The sequence below is a fragment of the Theobroma cacao genome, chromosome 1 (assembly GCF_000208745.1).
Source record: "Theobroma cacao cultivar B97-61/B2 chromosome 1, Criollo_cocoa_genome_V2, whole genome shotgun sequence".
Lineage (NCBI taxonomy): Eukaryota > Viridiplantae > Streptophyta > Magnoliopsida > Malvales > Malvaceae > Theobroma > Theobroma cacao.
Window position 1 is genome coordinate 21,177,327 of NC_030850.1, and position 20,166 is coordinate 21,197,492.

The following is a 20,166-nucleotide window of genomic DNA, read 5'->3' on the forward strand; positions in this document are numbered from 1 at the left end:
CCGATCTTTTAAGTAAAGTCTTGTTAGTAGTTTCAGCTTGACCATTTCCTTTCGGGTAGTAAGGAGTAGACTTCACATGATCTACATCGTAAAGAGCAAGTAATTCCCTTACATTGGCATTAATGAACGGAGTACCATTATCTGAAAGAATACGTCTAGGTATGCCGAACTTGCAAATGATGTTTTCCTTGATGAAATTTGCCAAAACCGGCCCAGTCGCATTCTTTTAAGAAATAGCTTCCACCCATTTAGCAAAGCACTCTATTGCTGCTAATATCCAAATATATCCTTAGAAGGAGGATTGATAGGTCCAATCAAATCAAACGCCCAAGTATGGAATTGCCATGGAGTAATGATGCTATGAAGTTGTACAGTTGGAGCATGTATAGCATTCCCATAAATCTGACACGGATAACACTTCCTTGCATAATTCACTGCATCTACTTCCATAGTAGGCCAATAATACCCAAGATCCAAAAGCTTCAGATAAAGTTTCCTTCCCTTTATGCTCCCCACTACTACCTGCATGCACTTCTGCTAACAATGGATTGACATCAGTTGGGGAAACACATTTCAATGATGTTCCTGCAAATGAGAGCCTAAACAAGTCATTTCCTTTAAGAAAAAAACGTTGAGCTCTTCTCTTGAGTTGTCTTGCATCTTGAAAGTTAGTTGGTAAAATTTCATTTTGGAGAAGATCAATATAAGGCCTACGCCAATCACCGGCACTTCCCACAAAATTACACTCTTGTACATCTGGTGGTTCAGAACATCTAATGCAAGCCTTTTGAAGCTGTAAAGCATCTTTGGACATAGATGGCCAAAAATATCTTGCTCTTTGGATCAAGCGATGTAAAGGTGGTCCTTCCTCGCCACACCATTGTTCATGGGCTATTCTCAATCTTTCTTTTGCCTCTTCCTCAGAAACGCATCTTGCTAGAACTCCATTACTTCCTTTGTGGTAAAGTGTACCATGAATCAAAATGTAGTGCTTTAAGTGCGGAATAGCAGTAGAACTAGGGTTAAGCAACTCTTCTATGATGGATTTTCGCCAATCCTCTTCCTCATAAATTAAAGGTCGTAATAGCTCACTAGATGGACATGAGATAGTCCTCTTGAGTACAACTATAGGAATACTTCGTTCTTTTTCCGGAATACAAACTTTAGAAGCCAAAGTAGCAAGAGCATCTGCATAATGGTTCGTTGTTCTCGGAGTATGTTCACATCTCACCGTTTGAAATTTCTCTAACAAAGACTGAACAAGAGTCCTGTAAGAAGCAAGTATTGATTTTTTCAAAGAAAACTCACCATTAGTCTGCTTTACAATAAGATTAGAATCCTCATGGATGTAAAGATTGCTTATTCCAATTGTTGCTGCCGCATACAACCCTAAAACTAGGGCTTCATACTCAACTTGATTGTTTGTGCATGGGAAATCTAGCTTGAATGCTAACGAGATAGGTTCTCTACTTGACTCAAAAGAGTTTAACTCTAAACATGAAATCAAGAAATTCCCATCTTCACTTGGTGCTTCCAAGACACGAAGACCTTTTCCCTCCAAAGAGATGTGACCTCTACTCAAATGAGAGACAACTAATTCAGAACTTTGTACTGCAGAGTTATCTTCTTTGCTCGGAGGAATAAGAACTATTCCGACACCTCCTCCAAAACTATTTGAAGAACCATCAAAGTATAAACTCCACTCCCCTTCTTCTATATTTACTGCGCACACTTCTTCATGAAATTCAGCTGGAATGGCATCAGGAATAATCTCTTCAAACTGAGATGGAAAATATGCTAACAAATCTGAAAGTGCTTGAGACTTTATAGCTTTTGGCTGAACAACTGATACATCAAATTCTCCCAATAAAAGAAGCCACTTTGCTACTCTTCCAGATAGAACTGGCTTAGAAAGTAAAAACCTGATGGGATCTGACTTTGTCATAATTATGAGCTTGTGTGCCAAGAAATAGTGCTGAAGCTTTTGAGTTGTATAAACTAAAGCAAGACAGTGTTTTTCCATAGGCGGATAATTCAACTCACTTCCGTGTAAGCATCTACTAATGTAGTACACAGGTTTTTCTTCTCCATCCATTTCTTGAATAAGTAAAGCACCAATTGAGTATGGAGTAGAAGTCAAATACAACATCAGGCTTTCCTTTGATAGGCATGATCATCGTTGCAGGAGAAGTAAGAATCTTTTTAATATTCTCAAATGCTTGTTGTTGTGGTTCACCCCATATGAATGGAACACCTTTCTCAAGCAAGGCTTGAAAAGGCACAATGATTTCTCCTAAAGTTGGAATGAATCTCCTAATATAAGAGACTTTTCCCAACAAGCTTTTGAGTTGTTTTTGATTCACCGAAGATGGCATGGATTGAATAGCTTTTATTTTTGTAGGATCAACATCTATACCTTTTCTGTGAACCATAAAACCCAAGAATCTTCTAGCTGTTACTCCAAATGCATACTTTAAAGGATTCATGCGAAGATTATACTTTTTACACCGTTCAAATACTTTTTTCAGATCTTCAAAGTGATTAAAAGCCTTCTTGGATTTCACTACTATATCATCCACATAATCTTCCATACAATCATGCATCATGTCATGGAAGATAGCTGTCATGGCACGTTGATAAGTTGCACCTGCATTCTTTAATCCAAATGTCATTACAGTGTAGTAAAAATTTCCAAATAGAGTTCTAAAAGCTATTTTCTTTGCATCTTCTCGTGCCATCATTATTTGATTATATCCACTAAACCCATCCATGAAGGAAAGCATCTCATGACCAGCTGTAGCATCCACTAAGGTATCAATATTAGGAAGAGGAAAATCATCTTTTGGGCATGCCTTGTTCAAATCTCTGAAATCTACACACACCTGAATTGTTCCATTTTTCTTTTTCATCGGAACTACATTTGCTAGCCATGTAGGATAATGTATGGGTTTGATGAATCCAACCTTGAGAAGCTTGTTATTCTCCTCCTTTATCTGGCCCTCTATCTCATGATGAAATACACGAGCATGTTGTTTCACTGGCTTACTTTGTGGGGAAATGTGTAACTCGTGAGTAATGAGATTCTTATCCAGTCCAAGCATCTGCTCATAAGTCCAAGCAAACACATCTTAGAATTTTCTTAACAACTCAATTAGCACAACCTTTTGTTCACCAGAAAGACTCTTGCTTATGAAAAGTGGCTTACTTGTCTCTCCTTCTTCTGCCATATTTATTTCTTCCAACTCATCCCCTTGAGGCTTGAGTTCATCTGAAAGTTGTTCTTTCGTGGGTAATACTTCCTGTACTTTTTCCTTTTCTACTTCTACTTGAAAACATGATGGTGATGTATCCGGTGGCTTTCAAAGTTTGGGATCAGGAGAAGATGTTTTCCCAGACCCCGCGTCCCATCATAAGCAATACATAATTTTTCCATCTTCACGTGCATAGGAAGTTACCCCATTAGAAGTCTTTTCTTCATTTACTTCTCTGTATGTGGAAGTGTTTTCCCATTTTCTCTTCCCACCTTGTTCCTTTTTCTTGCCACTACTTTCTGCCTTATTCCCAACATACTTCTCCCATCGTGGAAATGGAACACCGATAGGTCTAACAATAGCTGTTTCTCCATCTTTTGCTAGATCTTCAAAGAAAGAAGCCTCTGTATAACTCACCTCATGCCGTTCAAATGAAGCTTTAGTGGCTGGAATGAAAACCTCCTTCCCCTTCCAATATCTCTTAATACATTGATGACGTGAGGAAGGGATGATATTGTGCATATGCAAGAACTTTCTTCCAATTAAAGCATGATAAGCCACATTTGCATCAATAACATGGAAACATGTCTGATCTTGAATCGGCCCCATCTTAAAATTCACTGTCACTTGCCCCAAAGTCATAATCTCCTTGTTATCAAAAGAAGTGATGGCCATAGAATGACGTAAACTCTTCAAATCCATGTTTACAGCTTTCAAAGTGGATAGAGGTATGAGATTCACAGAGGAACCATCATCAATGAATGTTCTCCTAATAGGATATCCATTGATAGTACTTTCCACATAGAGGGGTTTCTTATGATAAGGATGAGGTGTACACATGTCTACTTCTGTAAACACAATAGCGTTCTTATATGCACCAACCATCGTGCCCATAGGTCATCCTACTAAGTTACATTCTCCATACTGTTCTCCAACTGTCTGAACTAGGGATATAGCTGCTTCTTTTCTTACTTCTTTTGAAAACCCAAGTTGGTCAAAAAAATGCCGAAAGCTAGGTGTCTTCATGAGTGAATTAGCAATCGAAGAAGTAACCCTAGTAGCTTCATTTGTATCATTGAATTGGGTGTTTGAAGAGGAAGGGTCATCATGGTGAGCATGAATTATTGCACTTACTTGTCCGTGAGGATTTGGATGAATGGGAAGAGGGTTATTTTGGACTCTGTTATTTCCAATCAACAATTCTCCTGCTTGCACCCGTCGGTGGAACATTCTTCGAAGGTTTCTGCATTCAGCAAGTGGATGACCGACTGCCCGATGATAATCACAGTACCTTGGATTAGCCTTTTCCTCCACTGTTGATGGTCGTGGAGTGTAAGGTAATTTTATCTATCCATCCCTAACCCATTCTTGGAGAAGAGCTCTCACTCTATCTAAAGGTACTGAAAACGGTGGAGAAGAGTCATTCTCCTCATCTAGCCCTCTCCTAGGGACATCTCTTCGAGGACGTAAATTTGCTCGAATTGGACCCCTTCTTTCTCTACCTCCTCCTTGGATGGCATTCACCGTTGGGTTATTCCTTCTACCAAAGCGAGTGAGTCCCTTTTGCCTAAGAACCGTATTATTGGTCCTTCGTGTAGCTTCCACTAATGTAGCAAGGGTTGAAAGAGGTAGATTCTCCAAGTGTAACCTGTATTCATCAAACATCCCCTGAATACACACTTTTACCAACTCTTTCTCATCATGAGATTCTTGTATGTCCAGCACTCTTTCTCTAAAACGTTGGATATACTCCATTAAATCTTCCCTAGACTTTTAAAACTCTCTTCCAAGATCAACAAGAGTAACTTTGTCTTGAGTAGAGAAGAACTTTTCCCCAAACATCCTACACATCTGATTCCAAGATTGAATAGAACCAGGAGTGAGGTTAACATACCATGTATAAGCCTTCTCAATGAGAGACTTGGTGAATTCTTTCAACTTCAGGTCATCATCCAATCCAGCTACTCCAAGAGTCTCCACAAATTTCATGACATGTTCACATGCATCACTAGTATTCCCATTAAATTGTCTGAACTTAGGGCTAGTATAGTATTTAGGGTATGGTTTTGCAGCTACACTGGCAGGGTAAGGCAACTTGAGATCAAACTCAGAAAAATTCAAGCTCTTGTTCTTCTGATCTAACAACTTTTGGAGCTCTTCCAGTGTCGCAAATCCTTGAGTAGGAATAGATGGGATTACTGCAGTAGAAGTAGTTATCGGAATAACTGCAGTAGTGGTGTTGGTAGGGTTAGGGTTTGCAGCAACTACTACATCAGCTTCACCTTCTCCATTTCCTTCATTCTTCTCAATGTTTGTAACTAGATGAGTGACTCCAGCAGGTGCACTCTCATTAGGATACATAGATTGAGCTTGAAAAGTGGTGACAGTAGAGGATGCAAATTGAGATATAGTGTCCATCATTCGCTTATTATTGTCCTCCAAAATTTGCATCCTCTCTTGGGAAGTTTGAATCATTCTATCAGATCCTGAATGTAGGAAGGAACAGGTGCATCCCGGTTGCTAGTGGAACTCTCCATCCTTTTTGGAAACAAGAAATTTTAGCAGTAAAAGTCTTACTTAATGCAATCACTCCTCCCTAGTGGAGTCGCCAAAATGTAAAGGGGGTTCTTGTGATAGGGAAAGGAAGCGTTGCAAACAAGTAAAAGGATGTGCCAGAGGCGGCGGAAAGGAAGATTGAAGCAGTTCTTGAAGTACTAAGTGTTGTGGCAGGTGGAAGACAATAAAAAGAAACTTAAAGAGACTTAGAGAGTACAAGATAATTAGAGAAAGAATTTAGAGAGAGAAACTCTCAAGTTGAGTATGTGTTAGCTTGGAGAGAGAGAGAAGAGTCCCCCCAAATGAATTGTGAGGCTCTATATATAGTGCTAAAAGTGGCTGTTACATAAGAATAGGCTTTAATATGCCTAATGAATGACATTATTATGAAGAATATTAATGTAAGTAACCGTTACTGTAATTGGATGTAGTAAGACTTGTTCTCAAGTAAAGGTAATAGAGAAGAGGTGTACAAGAATAGGTACAAGAGAAGAAGTTGTACGAGAATAGGTACAAGAGAATAAGCTGTACATGAATAAGTATACGAGAACAAGGTAAGAGGGTGAAACACTTGTACTTTAGGAAAGGGTTAAGAGGAAGACCTCTTAACTACCTCCATATCTGAGCCATCAGGCCAAACTCTCTAGAATATCCCAAGATGAAAGTAACCCATGAACCCTGCCACTTATTTTGAGCTACTTTCACTATCATCCAAGTGAAGCGGTTATTCTATTCAAAGTGGTTGTTCTACTTGTATTGGTTGTTCCATATGGAGTAATACTTTACTTTTCCTAATTGTTCTGCTTTAAGTAGTACTTCACTTATTCTGCGTGAAGTAGCGCTTCACTTGTTCTGCATGAAGTAACGCTTCACTTGTTTTAGTTATTCTGCGTGAAGTAACACTTCATTTGTTCTGGTTGTTCTCTGTACAACATTATGTTGTAATATAATTCTTTAGAGTAACAGTATTAACCAAAATCTAGTATCTACAGATGACATTGCTTTATTTCCTTTCCACCTTAATCCATGACCTTTGTAAACATGATCATACATGGATAGATCAGTTACTCCAATTTTTTGCTTTGTTGAGAGGGTTTGTTAACTAGGCCTTCCAAGCTGCATAAGAACATATGTATTTAACATTATGTAAACAAAATACTTATAAAAATTAACGATTATAACATTTACTTACATTCCACACTTGTTCACCAATGTATGGATTGGTATAAATACCAATACCCTTTAAATATTTTCCTCTTTTCTCCGGTATGTGGTTTATTTGGAATAGTATTATCAATTGGTACCTTTTCTTTCCCTGTCCTTGATGAGCTACTACTAGTTGATTGGACATTCTATGTTTTCTACAAAATTCAATGAAAAAGTAGCCGAACAAAGTTCATAAATAAGTTGACCATATATAATTCTCTGCTTCAAAATACAATCAGACACATCTTTCCAAATAATAAATTATGATTACATATAATTCACCTTTTGGACATTTGACTATGGACTATTTTGGGCAGTACTTTGTGTGGTAACAGATCCACCATCATATATTGCATTTTGTTCTTCGCTTAGCTAATTTCAAACAAATCACTTACAAGTCAATTTTTGCACAAGTAATTTAAATCAAGGCTCGTCATAGAACAAAATTATTTGGAATAATGATAATGTGATAACATAAGTGGGCATTAACATATTGTGACAACATGTGCTTGTGTTTCACATATAAAATTAGGAACAATTAGTCCAACTTATGTGTATTTATATTATAGTTAAAAAGAAAACAATTCCAATTCTAGAATACTTGGATCATCGTATTATTAACGTCAAACTATAGGGGAAATCAAATCCAGGAACTCTAAGGTAAATGAAGGGCAGATCCACATAGCTTAGTTCTTTCACAAAATTTTCAATATTAAAAAAAGATAACCTATCAAGGTCTACTTGAAAAAAATTTTGCCTGCCATCGACATACGAAGTTTCCAAATCGTATATGAAATTATCACCATGGAAAATTCTGATAACATATATCACCTTAGGTTCATCTTCCATATTGCATATAATAAAACAAAATTTTCAGTCAAAATATAAGAAAAATATAATTATAATAAGAAAGGAAAACCAATGAAAAAAGGGAAAAAAAGATGGTTAAATTTAAAAGACATAAGGGAAAGAAAACTTGGTGTATCATATAATTAAGGCACTAACAATCTAAGATTATGGTGTCAATGAGTTACTCTTTGAGATTGAAAATGTATCTGGAAAACCTCTATGCATGCATTCAACAATTCACGCACGGTGCAGGTGTTGAATGAACAAAAGTAATAAAATAAAAATAGATCAGTCTTCATATGAGTTAAAATAAAAAAGAGAAACTGTTTAAGACAAAAAAAGGTTTGGCTAGCCACATTTTTCCATTTATAATCCACATAGTTGGAAAATTAAACATATAATACAAAACTTAATTTGCATGGTTACATTTTTCCAAGTGTCATTAATTTATTTAAAGGACTTAATTCTTCAATTTTCAGAAGCTATATATTCCACACGTTGAATGTCTTTTAGGAAAAAAAATCTACTATGGTGTTTTTATAGCCTTGTACTTTGGCTTAATTGAAATTACAATTCATTACATATGAAGCACAAACACCAAGGACACATTCTCAAAATAAAATATTAATTGATGCATAAAACAACAACCCATAACAGATTTCTTGAAGGCCAAAATGACTTACAATTAAAGCAAACATCTAAAAAATAGTTGGAAACCAAAATGGCATATCTAATGTCTACAACAAACTGACCTAATCATCAACACCTCAAGGACAACATCTAGATCCTACAAACAGGGAAGGCAATCTTTCAAGTAAAACCAAATTTTACTTGTTCGTGTGATACATTTAACATTCTTGAGAGTCAAGACTCGCTCATCATTGAGACGAGTAAAATGAAACATTAATTTTATCACTAGTTGTTGTGTATATTTTTTTTTTTTGAAAGCCAAAGTTAAAACCCCTGCTTCTAGTAGTCTAGTAAGTGAACCAGTTGCACTCTAAACTTATCGACACTAAAAAAACAAAGGTAAAAAATTTTGAAGAACTTTGCTTGTATTAAGGAGTATCAAGAAGCCACGCTTATTTTAGTGATCATAGTCAACACGAGGAGAAACATGTTGGAGGAATTTACTCATATGCTAATGATAGTTGTGCTTGAAGTATTTTACAACTTAGTGTCATCGTTTGTCAAGTTGTTGTTGAGTGCAATGCAGAGATACCTATGCTAATACGTTATTCCCAATTTCAAAGTTTATATTCCTTTGACCTTATAGAAATAAAAGGCCTTAAATTTTTGTTTTCAAGAAGAAATATATAAGAGAAATACATTCAAAAGCTTCTTAGCTTTTAGAACTCAAATAAAATATGGAAATATGTAACAATGATACAATCGGGAAACACATGCTATAAATAAAAGCAAGGTGCCTAAGAGAGGAAAAAATACATTATAAAATGCCTCTTAAATGTTTTGTTCAAAACTCAAATAGAACCTGCACATGTAGAGAATAAGAATATTACAATACAAACTCTATTTTTATTATTGATAGTATATTAGCTGTTAGGCAATAGCAACATTCTAGAATCCACCATCATATATAGCCTAGGCAAAAAGAAAAATAGACTTATATCATTTTATTTACAAATCCTAGCCAACCTCATTTAGCCATGCTGATTGAAGACCTAACTAAATTTAAATTAGCCTAATAACAAATAGATCCAGTTCTATTTGTTTAGATAAAATGATTGTCAATCTTCCTTTAAACAAGTTCAACATAAAACCCATTTTATCCTCTTAAAAGAAAAACATAAGACCCATTTTATATATTAGGGTATAAATTCCTATAAGTAGCATTTACAAGGTCTTATATGGGATAAAAGCTCAATGGCTTATTTGGTGTAGACTAAAACTTAAGAATAAACAAATGGACCATATGCAAATTACAACACCACACGCAAATTACAACACCCAACTTCTACAGTTGGCAAAAAAGACCACTAGCATTAGAAAAGGTAATTTAACAAACACATTACTGTCACACAATTACAAAAAATAGAAAAAAATCTAAATCTAATTGCATAAGACAATCATATACTCAAATAGCCTAAACAAATAAATATTCACAAACAAATATTCGTTTTCTTCAACATTCTTTAAACCCAACATACCTTATAGTCAGAATGTCCTCTCCTTGTCTACAATTCCTATTCCTCTTCTAAAAATTGTTCTTTAGGTGGTCTTGAATTTTTAAAAACTGTGAAAGATGTGGAGAGAGAATCTATTATTGTTAGTAAATAAAATTCACTACAATCAAATTTTCCTTACAAATTCTAATGAAAAGAAGAGAAAGATTGACTTTTTTTGGGGTAAAATACCTTTACCTATCGAAATTTTGAACAAAATTACACAGAGGTCCATTAGTTTTAGAAATGGACACTTCGCCCCAAAACAATATATTTCGTTAAACACGTAGGTCTAGCCTATTGGTCCCAAAGAAGTGTGCTAGAGGGGGGTGAATAGCACTTTGTGAATGTCACTAATCTTGACTTCTAATTGAGGGCAAGCTAAAAGTCAATGATGAGAACGTAAATTCTAGATGAAATAATGATTTAAAGAGGAATGAACTAAAAAATAAAAGAGGGTAGACAATGCACAAAGATTTATAGTGGTTCGGTCTTTTTGACCTACATCCACTGCCTTGATCTTCCAATCAAGGATTTTCCAAACCAAATCACTATAAATGGTGAAATTTTCAAGTTTCCACCAAGCTTTTACAACGGCTTTTCACAGGCTTAGTCAAAATTTTTAACAATGGTTTTTCATGGGATCAACCAAAACCCAAAATCTAACTTTTTCTAGGCTGAGTTAGAACCTATACAACCAATCAAGCTAACCCAAGCTTGATTAATCCCCTTAGAATGGCTCACACACTCTAAGTAATGAAGGAGAAAAGATATAGAGAAGTACTTATGATCGCTAACCTGATCTGAATGGTACAAGATGAAGTGCTTAACTTCATTACAAAAATTGGAGTGAAGTGCAAGAAGGATGGAAAGCATTTTTGCTATTTTGAGCTCTTTTTTATCTTGGAAGCATCTAATCTCCTTCTTAGCCATTGGGGGTGTGTTTTATACTTGAAAAACTAACTCTGACAAATGTTGATAGCTTCAAATCATTGGAAATGGTTTGGAGTCAATTCTAGTTGTTAGTTTGTCTTTTAGCATTCAAATTTAAATTTTCAGATAGTGTGCTCTTAGTTGACTAACCATGCTTCTTAGTCGATTAAGTCTTCTCTGTCTTAAAATTGAATTCTTTGGCAGTGAGCTCTTAGTTGACTAACCATGCTTCTTAGTCTATTAAGTTTTCTCTATCTTGTGACTGAGATTTCTAGCAGTGTACTCTAAGTTGACTAAACATACTTCTTGGTTGACTAAGTCTTCTCTGTCTCACAATCTACTTTTCTCTCTTAGTCAATTAAGGAAGGCCTCAACCAACTAAGAGCTTGCTGTCCTTGAATCGGTCAACTCTACTTTTGAATTTTAGCTGACTAACTCCCTTGATTATCCGATTAAAAGGCTTTTGCTTTGTGGCTCATTTGTAACTCCTTATTCCTGTGAGTTTTGATATTTGCTTTTCAGTGATTAATTTATTATTGACATATATTTTCATCCTACACACTCAAGTAGTATAGTTAGACATAAATGAGTGGGAATGTTTTATTATTATCAAAAACTTAGGGAGCCAACATAGCCGTTAGTCAACTATTAGTATTTTCGTCAACTTGCTGATGTGGCAAGGATAAAAAGATAATTTTACCCTTAATTAATTTTTATAATTACTATTATAACATTTTTATTATTTTTTTATTAATTAAAAAAAAAGTTTCCCATCTTAGGAGCATTGGAGCTCCCTTAAGGAGCTCGATCAAGGCTCCCAAGGGAGCACCAAATTTAGTGCTCCCCTCCTTTGGGGAGCACTGATCTCAGCCGATGCTCCCTTTTCTTGGGGAGCTAGGAAGCATCGATCAGTGCTCTTTTCTTTTTATATATATCTATATTTTTAAAAAATATAATAATAAAATTTTAAATTAATAAAGAAGGAAAGTGTATTTTATTCTTTTCACAATTATTGTTAATGATGTTTGCACTCTTGGGGCGGAGTGTCCATTTCGAAAATTAATGGACCTCCGTGTAATTTTGATAAAAACTTAAGAGAGTCAGGGTATTTTACCCTTTTTTTTATTACGGAACAATATTGTGTGTCTTTGCTAGTTTCAATATTGTGTGTCCTGCATTGACTCTTCCTCTTCTCAAAATTGTATCTAAGCATTCTGGAATTTCTCTACACTAACTTTTCAGTCAAGCAATAATGGTTTCAATTCAACTCGAAAAGTTGGATTAGGTTTATTTTGTAGGAAGTATCGTTTCAGTTAAGAAGATGGTAATCAGTTAAGAAACTATGGTAATCAGTTTAGAGCAATTAGAGTTTTTGTTTTTGTTTTTAATTCTTTGTTTTAAATCCTTAACCAATAATTTTTATACTTTTGCATGGGTAAAAAGAAAAAAGCCTAATTCTTAGTCAACAATGTTGATGCCACATTATTTGCCATAGCATAAAAATTACTAACTGTACCGTTGACTAACTTCCGTTAGTCAACGATTAGTGAAAGAGGTTTATGTGACTCAAAATAAGAGTTGAGGAGCTTATTTGAACACAATAAGAGGATTGGACTAAATTAGCTTATTTAAACGCAATAAGATGAGGATGTAATTACATAAATAGGAATATTGAATATGAAGAGATTTAAAGATTGGAGAGTGCAATCGACATTCACACATATTCATAACAATCTTCTTTAATAAATTTATTTATTTCAAAGAATAAGAACTCTTTAATGTATTTATTATTAAATAAAATACTCTAATTGCAAAGTCAAATATATATCTTCAAAATGTAAAATACATTTCTTGACATGGTGACGAGGTACCCTCCACCAAAAGTGAGAACATAAGCGTTCTATATTAACAAAAGAGATGGCGCAATTTAATCCCATGAGATGGTAAAGAGCATGCCAACGAACCAATAGAAATAGAGATAATTAAGCACACTTATATTCATTTATAATTCCTCTCCATATCTAAGGAAGCATTTTAATATTGGAAACAACAAAGCACGGTTTTGGTGTGCCATTTATTTAGACACGTGCAAATGCTACATTAGTTGTGAGGATCCTCATGAGTTTCAACATCGATTGCCTCGCCAGTATAAGAGCAGCACTTGTGGCAACCTCTTCCATAATAATCAAAACGACAGCAACCGAAAGCGCAACATCCTCCAGACCCTCCACGTCCACCATATCCGCCATAGCCACCGCGCTTCCATATCCTCCATAGCCACTGCGGGCACTGTATCCATCGTACCCTTCATAACCTCCATGGCCTCCATATCCACCATACTTGGCATCATTTGTCCCAACCTCAGTTGTTTCAAGAGCCTCCTCAGTGTTAATGTGATGATAAAAACGTATGAATTAAGAAAAAAAGAAGTAAAGAGAGAACTTGTAGGCTGCTGGGCAGAAGTAGAGTATTCATCTTCTTAGCACATGATGATCACACAGTGATCATATATACATGACAAAATGATAGTGTAGATGACACCTGTAACAAACCGCTTACAGGTGTTCTTTCAGGATGAAAACAACACATTAACATCAAAATATTGACAGCTAGAAGTATGTAGATCATGCTATACAAAAGGCTTACACGTGTCCATGCAGGGGTTATCTTCTAACACTCCCCCTTAACACTTGCAATGGAGAGATTTAGTTTAGTTCTGAGAGCTTCAAATTTTGACTTTTGAAGAGGCTTAGTTAGAATATAAGCTAGTTGTAACTCTGAAGGGCAATATTGAACATTTATCTCATTCTTTTCTACTGCATTTCTGATGGCATGATATTTCACATTTATGTGCTTAGTCTTGCCATGCCAGATAGGATTTTTAGCAATAGCAATGGCAGACTTATTGTCAATAAACAAATCTGTAGGAAACTTTTGCTCAAATTTGATGTCCACAAGTAACTTCCTTAGCCAAAGAGCTTGATTTGCAGCTTCAGCAGCAACAACATATTTAGATTCTGCTGAAGATTAAGCTCCTACACATTGTTTATGTGAATTCCAAGAGGAAGGACCATTACCAAGTGTAAACAAATAACCTGATGTGCTCTTTACATCTTCACTACTTCCTACAAAATCAGAATCAATATATCCACATAATGCAAAGTCTGCTATCTTGGTATAATGAATCCCATATAATTCTGTTTTCTTCAAGTATCTCAGAATTCTCTTAGCAGCAATCATATGCTGATCAGTTGGTGCTTGCATAAATCGAAAAAGAAATGCCATTGAGAATTGTATATCTGGTCTTGAAGCACAGATATAAAGCAGACACCCAATTAATCTTCTATATGCATAAGGGTCTTCAAGTTGGTTACCAGAGTCTACACAAAGCTTTTTATTTGCAACAGAAGGAGTTGACACAGACTTACAATTTGACATCTAAAATTTCTTGAGAACCTTGGAGATATAATTTTGTTGAGACAACCAAATACCAGTTCTCAAATGATGAACTTCAAGTCCAAGAAAATATCTCATACATCCCAATTCTGACATTTCAAATTCTGTTTGCATCTAGGATTTAAAATTCTACAAGGCTTGTTCACAATTTCCAGTAACTAACAAATCATCCACATACAATGACACTATCAATAGCAATTTATTACTTGATTCAAGAGTGTACAATGTGGCTTCATTTTGACTTTTAACAAAGCCTCGATGAATCAAGTGGTCATTGATTCTGTTGTACCATCACCTTGGTGCTTGCTTCAATCCATATAAGGCTTTGTGGAGCTTATATACCTTGTTCTCTCCTGACAAGAGTTCAAACCCTTCAGGTTGGTCAATATAAATTTCCTCTTCTAAGATGCCATTGAGAAATGCAAATTTTATGTCTAAATGATAGACATTCCACTTAAGTGCAGCAGCTAGAGCTAACAATAATTTGATTGTGTCATACCTAGCTACTGGAGCAAACGTTTCTCCATAATCAACACCAAGTAGCTGACTGTAGCCCTTGGCTACTAACCGAGCTTTGCATCTGTTAAAGGAACCATCAGGATTTAACTTCTTCTTGAATATCCATTTGACACCAATAATATTTCTATCTGCAGGTCTATCAACTAAAAACCAGGTGCCATTTTTCTAGATCATTTGAAGTTCTTCCTGTATAGCTTTAAACCAAATAGGATCCTTACAAGCTTCAGTATAGCAGCTAGGTTCTTCAATAGTCACCAAGCTATTTTGATATATGTCTTCAAGAGATCTGGTTCCCCTAACTGGTAGATCATCTATACTCTCATCTTCTTGAATTTCAAGTTGAGCATCAGAAGCAGAAGTTTGATCATGCTAGCTTGGAGATGATAGTTGTGGCTGAGGTTCATTCCAGTTCTAGCTGGAAGCTTCATCAAACACTACATCTCGACTCACAACAACTTTATTTTTGCTTGGCAAATAAATTCTATATGCCTTAGCTTGAGTACTATAGCCAATAAATACTCCTGATTCAGCTTTTTCACTCAATTTGTTTCTCAAGATATCTAGTATGTGCACATTACATACACAGCCAAAGACTTTCAAATGGACAACTGAGGGCATGAAACCATACCATGCTTCAAAAGGGATTTGATTATTCAAGGCAGGGGTTGGTAACAAATTTTGCAAATATACAGTAGTCTTTGCTGCTTCTGCCCAAAACTTCTGAGGCATCCTTTTCTGATATAACAGACATCTGCTCATGTCCATGACTATCCTGTTTTTCCTTTCACTAACTCCATTCTGTTGAGGAGTGTATGGAGCAGTAAGTTGATGAGTTATCTCTTACTGATTAGAAACTGAGTGAATTCATTGGAGGTATATTCACCACCATTATCAATCCTCAAGTTTTTGATTTTGTGACCAGTTTCAAGTTCAACTCTGGTTTTGAAGTTTTTGAACAAAGTAAAGACTTTTGACTTGAATTTCATAAAGAAAATCCAACTCCATCTAGTCATATCATCAATAAACAGAAGATAAAACTTACTGCCATTTAGTGATTCCTCACTTAGAGGTCCACCAATATCAGAGTGGATAAGTTCAAGCTTTGACTTGGATCTGCTGGTACTGCTCAAAGGAAAAGGTTTCCTTGAAATCTTACCAAGCTGACATACACTGCATATTGAAGCATTATTAGATAATTTTGGAAGCTTATTAAGCATACTTGAGTTGTTGACTTGTTCCAAGGTCCTGTACTTGCAGTGACCAAGTCTTCTGTGCCACAAATCAATCAATGAAACAGATTGTTCTTTAACTTGCAAGCATATATGCGTAGGTTTAATAGGAAAACATATATTTCTTATTGGTATAGTCATCAAATATGCACCTGAGGGGTTATAAATTCTGCAAGCTTTATCTTTGAACAATAGAACATAACCATTTTCTAACAATTGTCCAACACTCAGAATGTTTTGTGCAAAAGAAGGTATAAACAAAACATCAGATATATACCTGTGTCCAGTTGAGCTTGGAATTCAAACCTTCCCTATACCATATGTTTATAGGTAACCACCATTCCTTATTCTGACTCTTGATCGATGGTTCTTATCAAGATCAACAAACACAGCTTCAGAGAGTGCAATATGCCGTGAGCTGCCACTATCAAGAAGCCATTCACAATTACCACGATCATTTTCAGAATCTGACTGAGCCATAAACAAAACTTATTCAGCTAATTCTGAGCTTTCAATTGTCTGTGCAGGTTTATCTTTAATTGTTCTGTTTCTGCACACTTTATCAGTGTGTCCTGATTGACTACATATCTTGCACTTTGCATCTGGCCTAAAACAACAGTAGTCATTAGTATGATTCCTTTTCTTACAAAAGGAACATGGCTTGAACTTGTTTTTCTTGTTTGAAGATTGACCAGAATGAGCAGTCTTCTTGTCTTTGTCTTTGTAATTTTTCTTGGTAAAAGACTCAGCTTTTGCTTTACCTTTGCCTTTAGCAAGAAAGGCTTTCTCCCCAGGAGCTTCATCTCTTGCTGATATCCTTAGTTTTGCAACTTGCAAGGCACTGACAATTTCTGTAATTGAAATGTCAGAGAGGTCTTTTGATTGTAGCAGGGAAGCTATTATAGGTTCAAACTTTCCTGGTACACTGTTAAGAATCTTCTCAGCTACTCGAACTTCTTTAAGCTCTTCACCAAACAACTTTATCTGGTTAGTAAGCTTAAGAATCTGGTCTATATATTATTTTACAGACTGACTCTCTTTCATTCGCATCATGTCAAAGTGCCTTCTCAAGTTCTGTGCCTGCATATGCCTTGTTCTAGAGGTGCCAACATATTCTTCCTATAGCTTTGTCCAAGCTGCCTTGGCAGTTTCACACTCTATGATTCTACTGAAAATATCCTCAAAGACAGCAGACTGAATGAATGAAAGAGCTCTAAACTTCTTTGCAACTTCCTCTTCATATTGCTTAACTTGAGCAGCAGGAGCATTCTCCCTTGGTGCTTGTGGTTCAGCATCTTGTTCTATTGCATTCCACAGGTTATAACCTTTCAAGTAAGTCTTCATTTTCACGGCCCAAACTCCATAATTGGAGCCATCGAAGACTGGTAGAGACTGATGAGTTATGTTTGGAGTTGTCATTATAACAGGGAATTAATTCTTGAGACGAGGTTAAAGGAGAACCACTAAGAACACAGGAGTATTGAAGAAGGTTATCTAAGGTCCTACAGGAATCGAGAGAAGCTCTGATACCATGTTAATGTCATCATAAAACGTATGAATTGAGAAAGAAAGAAGTAAAGAGAGAACTTGTAGGCTGTTGGACAGAAGCAGAGTATTCATCTTCTTAGCACATGATGATCACACAGTGATCATATATACATTACAAAATGATAGTGTAGATGACACCTGTAACAAACCACTTATAGGTGTTCTTTCAGGATGAAAACAACACATTAACATCAAAATATTGACAACTAGAAGTACGTAGATCATGCTGTACAAAAGGCTTGCACGTGTCCATGCAGGGGTTATCTTCTAACACTCAGCTACAAAGTCATGTTCAATAGGTTAGATTATTAACTTGGTTATTTACATATTTCAATTAATGCAAAGAATAGTCAGTAAAAAATGAGAGCAGGACAAAAATTAAGAAGCCAGCTGACCATTATTGATTTTTGTGGTAGTTTCAGCAAGGTCTCTAGCTGCCACCTCTGAAGAGATGAGAAGAACAACAGCAGCTAAGAGAGCAAGGAGGATGAAAGTCTTGGAACTCATGATTTGTATCAAAGTAAACCAAGCTTTGACAAAAGTATTCGGAGAGGGATGCCTTAAACCAGGGCATTCACCATCTCCATTTATAGCCCACGATTGAAAGACGAAGAAGAAAATGTGACGTCATAGAAGGTTGTGAAATGTGGTTGGCTGTTGACGAGTCGCCAAACTATTCAATCTTATTAACTCGGTTCCCACAACGTCACTTTTTGCCCAACCCCAATATCTCAGACTCTCCTTTCAACTTGGATCCAGAGTTTGAAATTTTCTCCCAACCATTTTTAATGGCACTACAAAGGGTCAACTTTTTATGGGACGAGATCAGCCATGGTCTAAGACTGAGAGTAGAGTTTGATTTCTCTCCTTCTCACATTGAATGGATTTCAGGGCATTAAGATGCAAAAACTACTACAAAAGGGAAGTTGGAGCAATAAATGTTACAGGACTGCATTGACTTTTGCCAGTGTCTTAACTAAATAATGGTCGCCTTAGGAGGGCCTTCCAAAAAATGAATTTAGAAGGCTTTAGCTAAAAGACACGAAATCCAGATAAATGTCTTATCTATTATCTAGTTGCTCAATGTTTCATCAAATTTGTTCTCTTGTGACGAATAAATAAATTTCACTTTTGGATGCACTTGTTTCTTATGTCTTTAGTCGCTTACATTCTTTTATCACCCTACAACCTAATGGGAAAAAAATATACGTGGAATATTTAAGATTTATTTTTCTATTATTATTAGATTGTTTTTGTCCAATTATACTTTTAATTTGTGATTGATATCGGCATGATTAATAAAAGAAAAGAAATGATTATAACCACAGCTATCGCCTTTGTCATGATTATAAATTTTCATAACATAAAGGATTTTGATTATCTTATTATTCGATATTCATGTCAAGTAGAGATGGCAATGGATAGTATGTAACTGGGTATTGGTTGCTATCGAATACATTTAAATAGGATTAGAGTACCTTATAAATGTGTTCGAGTAAAGGTATGGGTAATAACCTTTAGGATATCCATTACTTTTAATTTTTACTGGAAAAAATTGCTTTCCACATCCAAATTGAAAATCACTCACCTTAAAGACAAAATTTTCACACAAGCTGATAAATCTTATATGCTGCTTCTTTACACAAAATATCGTTATCTAAACCTTAATTAATGGAGAGGTGGAAACCTCCTGTATTATTTTTCAAATGCTCAATGAATACGAGATACATTAACGACTGGCTCAAGCTTCAGTTTCAGTGTAGCCACTTCAGGAGTTGCAAACAAATTTTGGAGCTGTAGAGTCTCATCCCCTGCTGCAGTTGCCACAGTGCATCCATCTGAACTCTCATCCATTGCGTATTACATTACATTGTGTGTCTATATCATAATGTAATGGTTTGGAATATTTTGCTCTCTCAGATGTAGGCTATGTAATTTTCCAAAGGTTGTAAAAATGTACCATGAAGAGTTTATTTTATATCAACGAAGGAACGAAGAATGCAAGCAATGTTGAGTTAATTAGATGACAGAAAGTAGTTTTTAACTAGTTTCTTCTTAATTACATGATAAATGATCTAAGACGAACAAAATATCGTATATCAATAAATTAAAATAAGAAAAGAAAATGAAACATAAAAAAAAATGAAGAAGGTTTGGGATGACGTTTACTTGTTTTGGCTTTATATTTTGTAATCTAAGCACCTATAATAGAGGACATCAAGATGGAAATTTACTTTTTCTTTTACCACAAATGGAAATTTACTTGATACTTTGATGAGTAACTAGCATTGAATAAAGGACTATTCATACTTCCAAAAGCGGAGGATCAAATTCCAAAGAGTTCAAATCATTGAACCATAAACTTGATTAACTTATTGTTGTAGTATGCTGAATTTCATCCATATCACTTACAACCAATGGAGTTAGATACAATTA

The 20,166-nt window shown here is 35.6% G+C and overlaps 1 pseudogene; it reads right to left on the bottom strand.

The window, feature by feature from the left end:
• The window catches only part of LOC18612913, a 97,546-nt pseudogene extending 79,945 nt beyond the window's left edge, over positions 1-17,601 (bottom strand).